The sequence below is a fragment of the Cibotium barometz genome, chromosome 38 (assembly GCF_041138505.1).
Source record: "Cibotium barometz isolate CiBa-2024 chromosome 38, ASM4113850v1, whole genome shotgun sequence".
Taxonomy (NCBI): Eukaryota; Viridiplantae; Streptophyta; class Polypodiopsida; order Cyatheales; family Cibotiaceae; genus Cibotium; species Cibotium barometz.
This window is the reverse complement of record NC_141083.1, coordinates 34,260,830-34,273,298: the sequence shown is the minus strand read 5'-3', so window position 1 is coordinate 34,273,298 and position 12,469 is coordinate 34,260,830.

Below are 12,469 nucleotides of genomic sequence, written 5' to 3'. Positions count from 1 at the left end.
AATATATATTATAGATCCTAGAAGAATATTTTTCATCAAAAGGATTTATTAAAATTCCACTTCCTGAATCTAGACTTAATTCTTACCTTATGTGCGATGTGCATCCACCGTCCAAAATATCTCTCAACTGAAAATCCTTTTTAAGATACTGCTTTGAGGAATGCGATCATAAATTCTGGGACAAATTTCTCCATCAAAAATATTTCCAAGATGTGGTCTTCTCTCTCTAGAACAAATTTCTCTCTCTCTCTAGGTTAGAACAGGGTAAACAAGGTCTTTCATTGCATAGAAGAGAGGGGGTGATCACTAGGGGTTGAGGGAATGTGTCATATACCTTTAGAGGCTGGAGGAGGAATCTTACATCATCCTATTGCTTGTATTAGGAATGTGTCATTGGCTATACAGAATGGCAAGATGAAGTACTTGTCTAATGTACTTCATGTGCCCAACATCATAAAGAACCTATATCATGAATGCCCAAGATAAAGTACTTCATGTGCCCAACATGATAAAGGAACTAGTTTTTGTCGCGGTGGAAGATGATTGCGTAGGGTTTGCAGGTATGCTTCAACCCTAATAGTTGCTATGTAGAGGACTTTAAGAACAAATGCCATGTGTGCATAGATTGTTTTCTTTGGATATAAGCACATCTGAGGTCAAAGCTGCTATGTTTGCACAAGGTGTAGGTGTTATGGTCCATATAGATATTTGGAACAAATGTATTGATCATGTAAAAGAGCATCAATTTAAGTCCATGTAAATTTCTAAAATTGTTACAGGTTTGCTAAAGTTTAAGGTGGTGGTGTTACAGGTTTGCCAAATTTCAAGGTGGATGGAATGCATAAGGTTTGCGAAGCATGTCAAGTTGAGATGTAAACAAAGAATATATTTCCACATGGCAAAAATGTAAGCAAGAGGGCACTTGATGTGGTGCACTCAAATGTATGGGGGCTGACCAAGAAAGAATCAACGGCAGAATGTCACTATTATGTATCTTTCATTGATGACCACACAAGGACGGTGTGGGTGTACTTCATGAAAGAGAAAAGTAAAGTGTTTATTCACTTTCAAAATTTCAAAATGTTGGCTAAAAAAAAAAACAGGTTTGCTGATTAATTGCTTGAGGTCCAATGGAGGGGGATAATATTTCTCCAATGAGTTCAATGCATATTTAAAAAAGCATGGCAATTTACATGCAAGTACACTCATCAAAATGGTGTTGATGAGAGGAATAACATGTACATTCCAGAAGTTGCTCATGCATTAATGAGGCTGAGAAGAGCATGCCTCATCATTATTGGGATGAAGTAGTTTTGCCACTGCAGTTAACATTATGAACAGGACCCCCATATAGTGCATGGTATGACTCTAGAGGAGAAGTACAATGGCAAAAAACCATATTTTTCACACCTGAAAATTCCTAATGACATACACAGTAAGCTAGATTCGAAGGTTGAAAAATGTGTTTTCATTGGTTACTCCCTTAAGTAAAAGAGTTTAGATGTTACAACCTTCTCACATGGGAGATGAGGGTGACCAGGGATGTTGATTTTAATGAGATGAGAAGTTGGTATAATGCTATAAAAAACTCGATTTGGGTTGATACACAAGAACAAGTGGTTGCAGATCAATAATCATAGTTGTTGAGTGGATCAAGAGAGTCCTCTAGCAATGGGTCTATTGATAGACCATGGAGTGATGGCTATGTAGCTCACCATTATGCATACATGGTAAAGATTGTGTGGGAAGTTGAACCTACACATTTTGAGGATGTTGTTGGCATATACATTGGGAGAAAGCCAATGGCTACATTGGACGCAAATAAGACATGGGAAGTTGAACCTACACATTTTGAGGATGTTGTTGGCATATACATTGGGAGAAAGCCAATGGCTACATTGGATGCAAATAAGACATGGGAATTGGTGCCTTCGCCTGAGGGTAAAAAGGCTATTGGATGTAAGTGGGTCTACAAAAAAGTGAAGCAGCACAACTCAGATGGAAGCATTAGTAAGTACAAGGCGAGATTGGTTGTCAAAGGTTATGCTCAAACCTACAACATTGATTATGAGGAGACGTTTAGCCCCATTGCCAAGATGGCAACTGTGAGAGCTATTATTGCAGTGGTTGTGTCAAAAGACCAGGTTTTACATCATATGGATATAAATAATTCATTCTTGCATGGTGAGTTGCAAGAAGAAGTATATTTGGAATAGCCACTTTGTTAGGAGGATTTAAGTTGCCCAAATTATGTGTGCAGGCTACATAAAGCCTTATATGGCTTAAAGTAAGAACCAAGAGCATAGCATGATAAGATTGCATCATATATTACCACCATTGGTTTTCATATGGTAGATGCTGAGTATTCACTCTATGTGCAAAAGAGTGGCGATTGTGGTCATCACCATCTACATTGATGAATTGATTTATTGTTGGCGGCGGGTGGTGACAAATGAAGAGGAAGTTGAGAATGCAACAAAGGGAATACTTAAGAAGAAACTTGACATGAAGCATTGGGTGAGTTCAGATACTTTCTTAGCATTGAGGTCATCAAAATGCCTGATAGCATATGGCTATCCACAAAGATAGTATGCATTGGACATATTGTCTAACTATGGTATGGCTCGCTGTAAGCCTAATTTTGTACCATTGGATTAGAATGGCAAGCTGAGTGCAAACACAGGTGAGATTTTGGAGAATGCTACTATGTACACAAAGATAGTGGGCAGCTTGATTTACATGATAATCACTAGGCCAAACTTGAACTACACAGTTGGGTTAGAGATCTAGTATATGTAGGTTCCTCGAAAACCACATTTAGATAGTGTGAGGTGCACACTATGCTACGTGAGGTCCACAATGGATTATGGTCTCTTCTATGAGGCTGGTATATACAGTTACAGTTACAAGTGTATGGATACATTGATACAAATTGGGCTGGTAGCATCCTAGATAGAAAATCTACTAGCTGGTTTATGTTCTTCTTTGGGAGTGGTGGTGTTACATGGAGCACAGCAAGAAGTAGCCAACGTCTGCCTTGTCAAGTACAAAGATAGAGTATAGGGGTGTTGTGATGGTAGCATGGTTATGTAAGCTACTTGGAGATTTAGGGTTGCATGTGGATAGGAAGGATGTCATCTATTGTGACAACCTTAGTAGCAGATAGTTGGCCAAAAACCTAGTGTTTCATGTGTAGACCAGACACATAGAGGTCCATTATCACTTCATCAGAGAGAAGGTCTTAGTAGGAGATGTTGATTGCATCCGTACTACAGAGGAGCAAGTGGCTAATATTTTCACCAAGGCCTTAGAAGCAGAGAAACTTCACAAATTCTGCAATATGCTTGGACTCTTGGAGATGGATTTGATATTGAGGGGGAGCATTGAGATGTCAAGATCAACACGAGTAGACACTCATGACCATTTCACATTTACACCACTAGTGTGTGTGGTAGCTAACACGACATATATTTGCCAGTTATTCTACAACTAGATTACACCTACCTAGTCCAACCGAGTTATGGCATACTTATCTTACCGGCTCACCTATTTATTGTGTTCACATTATGGACCTCCTGTACATAGTACACTAGTACTTATGTTGGGTTTTCATATATCTTTTGGAGCATTCTTTTGAGAGTAATAAGGAGAATAATATTTCAACCTTCCATCTTTGTGTATGTGTTACTGGGTGCAGAGAGCTCTCAGCTATTTGCAATAATGTATAATTGATGGATTAAAAGAGATGACAAAACTATAGGCTACAATAAAAGAAAAGGATGCAATCCAGATGGTGAAAAGCTAGTGTAGGAACCCCTGTAGGAAGAGCTACCTAGGAGGAGAATGAAGGCAGACCGCCTAGAGAGATGTACAGCCAGGTGACGGACCTCCAGAAGGCCAACAAGGAGTTCAAGGAAGAAAGGGCAGAAATGAAGGAGGCCATGGGATGGAAGGAGAAACACTTCGTACAACTAGCAACAAGAGGATCTTGATAGGGCCACGGAGAGCTAGGCTGCAACACAGAGGGCCATATCACAACAGAGGGCTAGGTCACCTTAATTATAGAGGAGCATATCATGATCATAAAATCATGAGCATAAAGGAGGTGCAGGCTAGGGCTAATAGAGATAGAATTGATTTGGTTAAGGTAGAAGCCAGGTTGGTTGTACTAGATGCTGATGAATTTTTGGGAGGTTTATGAACTTGAAGCCAAAAAGATGGAGCAATGGGAAGGACATGCCATCAAGGATCTAAATGAGGTGTAGGGGGGATATTTAACGAAATTGACAGTGGTAATGCAAGCCCAACACTTCCTATAGACAAATGGTACCCTACCATTCATAAAACAAAAATCTGGAAGGAGGATCCGAACAGTCAAACCCAGCCTAGCTAATAGGACCGGAACCAGCAAGAGCCTTAGAAGCAGCAGTATCCACCTAAGAGGGCAAGGAGTCTGAAGCTAGTGGGGGAAGTACCACTAAGGAAAGATAGCCACAAAAGGAAAATGAGCAGCTAAAGAACAAAGTAGAGGTTTGGAAAAGGAGATTCACACTCGTGAAAGGAGCCAGAAAGAAGATAGCCGCACCAACAGAGGGAGGAAGGGGAAGGAGCTTGTGATATACAAACGATCATCAGTGGACCTCAACCATGACAATGAACTAAAAGATCATGCGTGGGCAACAACAAAGACGTTAGAGGAGTAGGAGAATCACGAAGATGCATTCAGGGCACAGATTGAAGAACTGGAAGCCCTAGTGGAGGTGTTGAAAGAGCAGCAAAGGTAGGATGGGTTGATGATAAAGACGCTCAAGAAGGAGGTAGAGGCCACAACTCTTGCCAGGAATACAAAAGTCAATATTAGATAAAATGGGAAAAACACCATTCCCATGAAAAAAGCGGGGGTATGGTAAACTCATCCAAAAGTTTGTCAAAACATATTCATGTGACATATCATTGGAAAGAGCTTGAAAAGTAGAATCTAGATCTACTTTGTCCGACAAATTTGGAGTTTGCATGTTCAAGTTATGGCCAAAACAAATTTTTTAAATACATTCCCATTTTGAGGGATTTTTCCCATTTTATCTAATATTGATTTACAAGAGGAAGAGGAGGAAAAATGACTTTCAATGAAGAATGTTGCTTTGACAACTGCCCATGCTCACCTCCGGAAGAGATAAGAACAACTAGATGCCATGAGGAGGGCACACGTAGAAGAGGTGAGGAAGAGGCAAGAGCATATGGATGCTATGAGAAGGGCATATGCCAAGGAAATCAAGGCCAAGGATAAGATGATGGAAGACTTCCAAGGTTGGGCCAAAAGGGAAAAGGGAGCTAAGGAAGAGCTACAGAAAGCCGGATGTTCATGCAAACTTAAAGCTAGTCACACCACTTACACACCCAATATGAAATTGCTTTCTTCACAGATTCAGCTATCTTTAAAACAATCATTTAATGAAGCCATAGTATCACTGATCACAATCCTCCAAAATATTTGGTTGAATCTTAATTTTCAATCATTCCTTCATTGGAGTATCTATGGCATCATTGGCAACCAGAACGCTCACCACCTGTCCACTCAGGGGCCTTTTCTATAGTTCCTAGCTCATAGTACACGGCAATATATTCACTTAAATAAAATTCAAGATGGAATCTCCGTTGAAGATCAACAAGATCAACCAATAGATCCATGTAAAAGAGCCATGGACTCATCCATTGAGGACCAACAAGGTCAATCAACTAGATCCATGCCCGATTTCAAAAAACAACTCTTACTCCTTGTTCCAATATCTTCCACGACGTAGGTGTGGGTATCTTCGGCGACCTAGAGCCCGAGTACCTTATGGTCAACACCCTCTAGGATCCTTCGCAGGTCACCTAGCGCTTCACTCATAAACAGGTCACAAATATAGTTTCTGTTGCATGACGAATACAAGGATGCAACAAAAAAGACACTTAGGGCTCTTGTAAAGAGTTCCACTTTGTAGATGAATGTGGGAGAGGGCTTGACAATAATCCCACATGGGAACTTTTGGGAGTTCTAGAATTTTTGTATAAAAGGTGGCTCATTTGAGAGCATGGACACATTGGGCAAACTCATGTTTGAGCTCTCTTGAGACTAGCTCTCCCTCTTCTTCCATAGAGGTGCAAGCTCTTCTCTCTTCCCATCTACATTGTTGTAAGTTCTATTCTTTTGTTAATTCAATGCAATGAGTTGATATTTGTCTCTCTTCTCATGTCAATTCTCTAGTGTGCATGTTTCTTATTGATAGCTTCAAGGATTGTGTGCATGCTAGGGAAATGAGTATTTGAGAATGAAGAATGCTTTGATCTTGTGTGAGCAATAGCTAAGCTTTCTTCTTGTTTGGATGTATGGATGAGTGGAATGTGGAGTTGAGTGAGCAATAGCAAGATTGAGCTTGAGTGTGTGTTGAGTCTATGTCAATAGTAGTAGTTTTCTTAGCAATCTCTCCATCAAATGGATAAGCTTTTGTGCACCGGTACGGGTTGAATCCCTAGCTCCGAAAGGGATGCAAATCCCATTGGATTGAGCTAAGTGTGGATCATACTACTCTTGCTACAAGTGAGAGAGTTTTTCCGTCTCTCCATTGGCGCCGTTGCCGGGGAGAAGACTCAAAACCGGTTGAGAAGCTTGCATTACTACCACTATTTCTTTTTGTTTTGAGGTTTAGGGCATTGAGTGTGTGATCTCAAGGGCGCCTTGTGTGTTTTCGGTTTTTTGATTAGAAGCAAAAAAAAAAACAAAATTAATTAAAACCTCTCATTGCGGTAGAGAAATCCCGCCATTAATCGGAATTAAGCACTTTCTGTTGTTGCATTGGTGACGGGGTTTGCGAGTAGTAGATAGGAAGTGTTGGAGGCAGCTTTTCTTTTATTGTTTTGTTTTGTTGTTATTGTGTGGGGAGGCGTTTCCATCAAGCATAGCAAAGAAAAAAATAGATATATATATATATATATCTATCTATTACATGTGGCTGGAAAACGGTGTTGGAGATGGCAGTGAAGGCAGCTTTTAAAACAAAATATATATATAAATATATATATGTTATATACTGACGACAGCAGGTGGAAGAAGGCGTCGGCGTAGGCGGCGAAGCAGTGGTGGCCGGGCCTCAGCTGCCTGCTAGTGACGAAGAGAAGGCAGTGGGCCAGCAGCAGGCAGAGGCGAACGCAAGGAGGTGTGGCGGCTGCTGCAGCGAGTGTGACATCTGTCGGCGGTGGTGAAGGAAGCGAAGGCGGCGGCTGGTGCTTCAGCTGGCTGGCGGGGTCAGGTGACGGCAGCTGAGGCGACCCGCGGGAGAAGTGGCCAGCAGCTGCTAAGCCGGCGAGAGGCAGTTGTTGGCAGGTGCGAAGGCAGTGGCCGACAAGCAGAGGCCGGCGAGGGAAAAAAAAGGCTGGGCAGCTGTGGAACGCCGGGCAGAGGAAGCAAAGGCCAGAGAGGCGTGAGCCAGCTGGCTGAAGGAGATGGTCGTGTAGAAGGTGAAGCGAGCGTCGAAGTGGAGGGAACGTCTGAATAGAGGAGGTGGTGACGGCAGTTGGAGTGCGAAGGCTGACTGCTGGAAGCGAATGAAGGAGCAGCAGACGAAGACGACGGCTGTGGAGGGAGGCAGTTGGAGTGCGAAGGTGACGTGAGCAGGCTGCATCGAGCGGTGGAAGACTGAAAGAGCAGAGGAGAGGCGGTTGCTGTAGCTGAAAGCGAAGAAGAAGGCGACCCACGTGGTGCGCCGGCGAAGAATCCGGGAGTGAGCGGCGAGGCGGTGGATAAGGTTAGTGAATTTTTTTATTTTTTATTTTTTTATTTAGTTATTTAGTTATTTTTCAAATTTTTTTATATTTTTAAATAAAAATAATAATAAATATAAAAAAACAAAAAAATTAAAAAAAAGGAAGAAAAAAAGAGATTAAAAAAAGAAAAAAAAGAAAATAATTAAATATTAAAAAAATAGAGAGAAGAAAGGGAAAAAAATAAAAAATAAAAAATAAAAAAAATAAATTATTTGTTTTTTTTAGGAGTCCATATTGTTTGCATATTTTTTATTTTTTCATTTCTGTAATTTTTAGCATAATTAGAGTAATTTGCATTGTTTTAAATTTTTGTAATTTTTTAAAAAAAAAGAAAAAGAAAAAGAAGAAAAAACAATTTTTATTTTTGTATTTTGAAACCATTGTTCATTTTTTCAATTTCTGTAAAGTCTTGCATAATTAAAGTAGCTTGCATTTTTTATTTTTATCTTTTTTAGAAGTTTTGTAAATGATGCATAATTAGTAAATTCATATTTTTTATATTTGGTACGAAATTTATTAGGTTAAAAAAAAACCAACAAAAGGAGAAAAAAAACAAAAGAAAATTAAAAAAATTAAAAAAAATTATAACTTAAGTGTTTTTTAGGAGTCCATTTTTTTGCATATTCTGTAATTCTTCATTTTTTAATTTTTTGTAACTTTGTGCATACTTAGTATTTTTTTAGTGTGATTCATAATTTTTGTAATTTAAAAAAAATAAAGTAAAAACATAAAATCATATTAAAAAAATTATTTAAAAAAAATAATAATAAAAAAATAGGATAGATAGTTACACCGCACATACTCCTTTTAGTGCATTTAGTGATTAGGTAGGGTAAAATATATATATATATATATACATATATATATATATATATTTATCAAAAACAAAAAACACACAAAAACAAAAACAAAACAAGACAAAAACACATAAAAAACCAAAAAAAAATTTGACCTTATGCACTTGCGGTCGGGACGTCTTGTAGATTCTGCTATAGGGCCTAGGGCACCTTCTAGAGTACCTACGCAAGAAAGTGGGACCCAATCGGTAGGCAATTTGGCAGATATTGCTGAAACCCTTTCTGAATCCCAATCCGATACCCTTTCCTCTAGAACAACTAGTTCATTGTCCATGGACAATCTAGGGCCGACAAATAGTCATCCCGTAGCCCCAAATAGGACACCCTCAAGATCCTTTAATCCATTTGAAGCCGACACCATGGGGTTAACACTCAATGTGAGACTCCAATATGTCTACACAAATGCTCAAGGAGCTGAGATCTTTAGGGACCCACAACAACGATATCTTGTTAAGATCGCCGACATTTTCTCAGAACTTGATAGAGCACCTCTAGTCAATGACCAGGGTAACATGTATATGGGTGGAGATGGTGTTCGCTACGAAGTCACCTACCATCCAGAAAAGGTAGACAAATTAGGGGAGCTCTCTAGAACCGAGTTCTTAGACTTATCAGAACTTTCCAGAGCAAGGGTGTCTAGAGATGATTGGCTCATCGAGCCGGACATGCCTGGACCATCCAATGCCCAGTCCTCAAAACCATCCATAGATGATTTACTTCTTGTAGATCTAAGTTTGGAAAAGGATAGGAAAGGCAAGTGTAAACTGGATCAGGGGGCTGAAAGCCAATGGGAGTTTGTACGACAAATTCTTGTGACAAAGGTCTTACAGGATGACCCACTTCAAGAGGTCTATAAGGACTCGTTAGAGGGATATTATGCCACAACTAGATTGCCACAGCTGGATCTTCCTCTAGCTCATGTGGTGGTAGTTGAGAAGCTTGCAGGACACATGAACAGAATAATTGATAAATGGGCCAATGAATACCGAACCTTAGATTGGAAAGAGATTCGGGAACTCACGTGGAAAGGACAACCATTATTCATGGAAGTGTTCTCAACAAATACAGCTAAACCAGGAGAGACAGCCTTTCTTGGAGAAACTGTTGCTCCTCCCCTACGAGAGTTCACTAGAGAGGGACCCTCAACATCCAAGTGGACCACAACTAGTAGCCCAACTCTAGCACCAAGATATCGTCCTACACCAAATGTGCGACCACAGGTCACACCACACCAACATCTTTCTCACTATAACAATCAGAGCATAGGGGAGCCAACTCGGCATCCCATTAATGCACCTCCTAAAATGCGGGTGACAAGATCTTTGGAGGGGTTTGGTGAGGCTGGTAATAGGGTACCCACACCAATTTTGGAAACACGTGGACCATCTTTCCAAAGAGAGGAACAATTTCCACTGAGAGTAAGAGGCCGTAGGCCCTATGATGAGTATTCAAGACAAGTAAGGCCATCAACTCTTCAGAAACTGGTAAAGAAGTATGAAGGGTCGGGAGATCCATACGACCATGTAGCAGCATTTAGACAAGCAGTTCGAGCTGAGCAAGTGGCTGATAAGCATACTCAAATTGAAGGATTTGGACTCACTCTTGAGGGAAAAGCCCTGGCTTGGTTTCAGGCATTAGAGGCTTCAGACAAATCTTCTTTACGAGTTTTGGAAGAGAGATTCATTGCTGCTTTTTCCTTGATGGGAATTCAACATGACACGGTAGCACACATCTACTCTTTCAAACAAGGCGAGAATGAGAGTGTTAGAGACTGTGTAAATAGAATGAAGCAGTACATTAATCGTTGCCCTGAAGATGAGAAGCCCGCCCAAAGTCGATTAATTTCTCTCTTCTTAAAAGGACTCAAAAATTCAACACTACATACACATCTCTATGCGAAGAAACATACAAATTTCAATGAGTGTTGCCATGATGCTATGGATTTCACCGATAACTTCAAATTCCAAGATGGGTCTGGCCCAGAGGTGAAACCTAGAGATCAGTGGTGGGGAGACGACCAAAGTTCAGGGTCTAGCGTGCTAGTAAATCCTGACCAGATAACTAACCTAGTACTACAGAGATTGGGACAGACCTATCGTCCACCCATGCAGCCACAACAACAGCAGCAGAGAATGAGGAGTGTACTTCCTACAGGTCCTCATCTTTGTGGAGCATGTGGTGGTGACCATAAAACAGAGGACTGTAATACCTTTTCTCCTCTAGTCACAAACCAACCCACAAAGAAGTGGTGCCAAGCCTGTGCTTGGAACTTTACTCATACCACACAGGAATGTACTCGCATCGCGAGAATGAGACAGGAACGTGAGCAGCCGAGGGGTGGAGTGGCTCCACAAATGTATCAACAGTATACTAGTTTTGAACGTAAGCCACCGATGGCACAAGAGCAAGCACGACCTGTTCTTGGTGCTCAACCTCCTGCTCCAGGGACTGCTCCTGTGAGGGTTGTCGACTACGACAATTCAAATATGTGTAGAGACTTGGTAAACCCAGGCTATGTGGAGGAGGAATATGTATCATATTCATCCAAGGAAAATATCTTTGAAAGTCCCGCATACCCAAGCCCAGCACTAGACGTTCAACCAGGGGAACAAAACTCTTTAATGTTGCTAGGCGACTACCAACCTAGGACTCCAGGCCCCTCAGGTCAATGGCAGCCAAGGAAAGTAGAGGCCAAACCAATGGGCCCCTGTTATGAGTGCGGAGAACCCGATTGGGCTCGTGATTGTCCACATCGCTCAAGACAAGCATCTCGGTCCAATACAGCAGTACAACAGTTTCCACCAATTGAAAGATATTGTCTAGGGTGTTGTGTAGAACACTTCCCAAAGGATTGTCTGCTGAAACCAAATGAGGAAGGCACCTCTCAACCAAAGGTATCACTCAACCTTGTAGGCACAGTTCCATCGCCACCTTCATCTGAGAATGAGGATGTCGTGCCACTTAGAGTCATGACTAGATCACAGACACGAAATGCAGAAATACAAACTGATGAGACACCTCGAACTAGGGATGCAAAGACAAATCTAGTGGACAAGACCCTACAGTCCAATAGAAAAAAAACCACTAGGAGGAAGGAGAACCGAAACAAACAAACTAAAAGTACATCCACTAGTTCTCAAGAAGCCTCTAAACAAAACATGAGGGATAAAACTTTTACATCCCAAGAAGTGCGTGAGGAACATCAACCTCAACCTGAGCCTAGTGTTAAACAAGATGAGGCTAGTACGACTGAGGTTAGTTCTGGGGGTTCTAATTTTGTGGATAAAGTGAATGAGACTCTAGAGGCCATCATTGATGCTCATAGAAGTTGCATTGCAACTTTATCTAAGCTACCCAAGAAGCTTCAAGAATACCCAAACCCTCGTGAGGAGAAGATCAATTTAGTTGTACATCAGCAACTCATTAGGGAAGGTCAGTCAATACTTGAGGGACCACCACCACCTATTCCTCAGGGCCCAACCTCTCTTAAGGCAACATTAGAAACCATACCAGAAGTGTCATCAAGTCGGGAAATGAAAAGTGAACTCATTTCACAAGCTCATAGCGAAAGGTCTGCACCAATTGACACCCAATTGAAAGGGGGTAATCTGCCACCACCTAGCCTTGTCTTCCCATGCAATAATGAAGTTATTGATGCTAATGAGGACATGGCAAATGAGATGTGGGACATAGTAAATGAGAAAATTAATGAGAACATGTCTTCTATTAGTTCGCCTCCATTCTCTGAGGTGGATTTTACCAGAGGCACGGAAAACAACTTTGGACACCCAAGCATCCAGGAGGAAGTT